Source organism: Carassius auratus, unplaced genomic scaffold (genome assembly GCF_003368295.1).
Source record: "Carassius auratus strain Wakin unplaced genomic scaffold, ASM336829v1 scaf_tig00215231, whole genome shotgun sequence".
NCBI lineage: Eukaryota > Metazoa > Chordata > Actinopteri > Cypriniformes > Cyprinidae > Carassius > Carassius auratus.
In genome coordinates, this window is record NW_020527998.1 from 17,635 (window position 1) to 22,500 (window position 4,866).

Consider the following 4,866-nt stretch of genomic DNA (forward strand, 5'->3'; position numbering starts at 1 on the left):
GCGTGGTGATCTTCTGGGCTTTTGTTTACACAGGATTTTGTTCCAAGGACTGTTTTTTTTTTTTTTTTTTTTTTGAAACACCATTTGTGTGTTAAGTTCATTGAAGGGAAATAGAGAATGGACTGAGATCAACTGGTTTTGATGTATTAATTGATGTCATTTAAAGTTAAACTTTGCAGTGTATAATGTTTTAATAAAAAAGCTATGGAAAACACGTGCATGACAACAGGTTTCAGTCATTTACATCAGTCTATCATTCTTTAAGGTTTCTCATATTTGATGATAACATCATTTGCTATGCATTGCTCATAATGGATTCATTTAGTTGCGACAGGATTGTGAGGATTAATGAGGTTTTCAGTAGTGCAGTTCAGAAAACAAATAACAGAAAGTAACAAGTGTTTTTGGGCAAGTTCTTTAGAACCTGTATAGTATAGAAACTTCCTTGCAAAAAGTAACCATGGATTTATTGAAGTAAAAATATTTGTTGGCATATTAATTACTGTGAGCTGTAATTATAAAACACCATAGTTTTACTATAGTTACTGTAGCAGAACCATGGTAAATTTTCGTAGGGGCCAAGGGAATGTTCAGAATATTATTGGTGACGTTCAGAGACTGGTGACAATTTGTTACACACACACACACACACACACACACACACACACATATATATATATATATATATTACACACACACACACACACACATATATATATATATATATATATATATATATATATATATATATATATAATTTGAATATATAAATCAAGGTACTCCATGACTATCTACATAACCATACTTCGCATAATATTGCCGTGTCATTTTCAAACCAGCGAGTAATGCCGAGGTAGCGTCTACACTACAGCCATTGAGGGAGTAGACCATTTATTTCTATTCTGTTCGTCGTAATCCAAAACTCTTTGTATTTATACGGGATGTTGTGGAAATGCAACGATAAATGCAAAAACACAACATTTATATTCACTTTTTAATTTATATTAAAAGTTTATTCATCTGAGTGTCTACTTCCGCATTCCAATCCTGCTAACAGCGTCATAATTCTCTATACCAATAAGCTGTAAAATCGTCACTCATCTCTACACCAATAAGCTCATCTTAATCATAAACCAATAACCGCTGATGTGGGCGGGGCGACACGTGTCGCTCCGCCCCATCGTGTCGCCCCGCCCCATCGTCCAGACTGCACTCTGGGATACTTGCTTATTTTTAGTCTAGATGCTGCTCTCGGGGCAGAAGTATTCAATAGATTCATATCGCTGTTATTTTTAATATTCAGTGGTTTCATATTTCTATTATTTTTAGTCTATGCTGCTCTTGGGCAGGAGTATTCAATAGATTCATATCGATGTTATTTTTTATATTCAGTGGTTTCATATCGCTTTTCTTTTTAGTCTATGCTGCTCTCGGGGCAGAAGTATTCAATAGATTCGTATCGCTGTTATTTTTAATATTCAGTGGTTTCATATTTCTATTATTTTAGTCTATGCTGCTCTTGGGCAGGAATATTAAATAGATTCATATCGCTGTTATTTTTAATATTCAGTGGTTTCATATCGCTGTTATTTTTAGTCTATGCTTCTCTCGGGGCAGCTGTTATTTTTAATATTCAGTGGTTTCATATCGTTGTTATTTTTAGTCTATGCTGCTCTCAGGGCAGAAGTATTCAATAGATTCGTATCGCTGTTATTTTTAATATTCAGTGGTTTCATATCGCTTTTCTTTTTAGTCTATGCTGCTCTCGGGGCAGAAGTATTCAATAGATTCATATCGATGTTATTTTTAATATTCATATCGCTCTTATTTTTAGTCTATGCTGCTCTCGGGGCAGAAGTATTCAACAGATTCATATCGCTGTTATTTTTAATATTCAGTGGTTTCATATTTCTGTTCTTTTTAGTCTATGCTGCTCTCGGGGCAGAAGTATTCAATAGTTTCATATTTATGTTATTGTAAGTCTATGCTGCTCTCGGGGCAGAAGTATTCAATAGATTCATATCGATGTTATTTTTAATATTCAGTGGTTTCATATCGCTGTTATTTTTAGTCTGTGCTGCTCTCGGGGCAGAAGTATTCAATAGATTCTTAACGCTGTTATTTTTAATATTCAGTGGTTTCATATTTCTGTTATTTTTAGTCTATGCTGCTCTTGGGCAGGAATATTAAATAGATTCATATCGCTGTTATTTTTAATATTCAGTGGTTTCATATCGCTGTTATTTTTAGTCTATGCTTCTCTCGGGGCAGCTGTTATTTTTAATATTCAGTGGTTTCATATCGCTGTTATTTTTAGTCTATGCTGCTCTCGGGGCAGAAGTATTCAATAGATTCGTATCGCTGTTATTTTTAATATTCAGTGGTTTCATATCTCTTTTCTTTTTAGTCTATGCTGCTCTCGGGGCAGAAGTATTCAATAGATTCATATCGATGTTATTTTTAATATTCATATCGCTCTTATTTTTAGTCTATGCTGCTCTCGGGGCAGAAGTATTCAATAGATTCATATCGCTGTTATTTTTAATATTCAGTGGTTTCATATTTCTGTTCTTTTTAGTCTATGCTGCTCTCGGGGCAGAAGTATTCAATAGTTTCATATTTCTGTTATTTTAAGTCTATGCTGCTCTTTGGGCAGAAGTATTCAATAGATTCATATCGATGTTATTTTTAATATTCAGTGGTTTCATATCGCTGTTATTTTTAGTCTGTGCTGCTCTCGGGGCAGAAGTATTCAATAGATTCTTATCGCTGTTATTTTTAATATTCAGTGGTTTCATATTTCTGTTATTTTTAGTCTATGCTGCTCTTGGGCAGGAATATTAAATAGATTCATATCGCTGTTATTTTTTAATATTCAGTGGTTTCATATCGCTGTTATTTTTAGTCTGTGCTGCTCTCGGGCAGAAGTATTCAATAGATTCATATCGATGTTATTTTTAATATTCAGTGGTTTCATATCGCTGTTAATTTTAGTCTATGCTGCTCTCGGGGCAGAAGTATTCAATAGATTCTTATCGCTGTTATTTTTAATATTCAGTGGTTTCATATTTCTGTTATTTTTAGTCTGTGCTGCTCTTGGGGCAGAAGTATTCAATAGATAAATATCGATGTTATTTTTAATATTCAGTGGTTTCATATCGCTGTTATTTTTAGTCTATGCTGCTCTCGGGGCAGAAGTATTCAATAGATTTGTATCGCTGTTATTTTTAATATTCAGTGGTTTCATATTTCTATATTTTTAGTCTATGCTGCTCTTGGGCAGGAATATTAAATAGATTCATATCGCTGTTATTTTTAATATTCAGTGGTTTCATATCGCTGTTATTTTTAGTCTATGCTTCTCTCGGGGCAGCTGTTATTTTTAATATTCAGTGGTTTCATATCGTTGTTATTTTTAGTCTATGCTGCTCTCAGGGCAGAAGTATTCAATAGATTCGTATCGCTGTTATTTTTAATATTCAGTGGTTTCATATCGCTTTTCTTTTTAGTCTATGCTGCTCTCGGGGCAGAAGTATTCAATAGATTCATATCGATGTTATTTTTAATATTCATATCGCTCTTATTTTTAGTCTATGCTGCTCTCGGGGCAGAAGTATTCAACAGATTCATATCGCTGTTATTTTTAATATTCAGTGGTTTCATATTTCTGTTCTTTTTAGTCTATGCTGCTCTCGGGGCAGAAGTATTCAATAGTTTCATATTTCTGTTATTTTAAGTCTATGCTGCTCTCGGGGCAGAAGTATTCAATAGATTCATATCGATGTTATTTTTAATATTCAGTGGTTTCATATCGCTGTTATTTTTAGTCTGTGCTGCTCTCGGGGCAGAAGTATTCAATAGATTCTTATCGCTGTTATTTTTAATATTCAGTGGTTTCATATTTCTGTTATTTTTAGTCTATGCTGCTCTTGGGCAGGAATATTAAATAGATTCATATCGCTGTTATTTTTAATATTCAGTGGTTTCATATCGCTGTTATTTTTAGTCTATGCTTCTCTCGGGGCAGCTGTTATTTTTAATATTCAGTGGTTTCATATCGCTGTTATTTTTAGTCTATGCTGCTCTCGGGGCAGAAGTATTCAATAGATTCGTATCGCTGTTATTTTTAATATTCAGTGGTTTCATATCTCTTTTCTTTTTAGTCTATGCTGCTCTCGGGGCAGAAGTATTCAATAGATTCATATCGATGTTATTTTTAATATTCATATCGCTCTTATTTTTAGTCTATGCTGCTCTCGGGGCAGAAGTATTCATAGATTCATATCGCTGTTATTTTTAATATTCAGTGGTTTCAAATTTCTGTTCTTTTTAGTCTATGCTGCTCTCGGGGCAGAAGTATTCAATAGTTTCATATTTCTGTTATTTTAAGTCTATGCTGCTCTTTGGGCAGAAGTATTCAATAGATTCATATCGATGTTATTTTTAATATTCAGTGGTTTCATATCGCTGTTATTTTTAGTCTGTGCTGCTCTAGGGGCAGAAGTATTCAATAGATTCATATCGATGTTATTTTTAATATTCAGTGGTTTCATATCGCTGTTAATTTTAGTCTATGCTGCTCTCGGGGCAGAAGTATTCAATAGATTCGTATCGCTGTTATTTTTAATATTCAGTGGTTTCATATCGCTTTTCTTTTTAGTCTATGCTGCTCTCGGGGCAGAAGTATTCAACAGATTCGTATCGCTGTTATTTTTAATATTCAGTGGTTTCATATTTCTATAATTGTTAGTCTATGCTGCTCTTGGGCAGGAGTATTCAATAGATTCATATCGATGTTATTTTTATATTCAGTGGTTTCATATCGCTTTTCTTTTTAGTCTATGCTGCTCTCGGGGCAGAAGTATT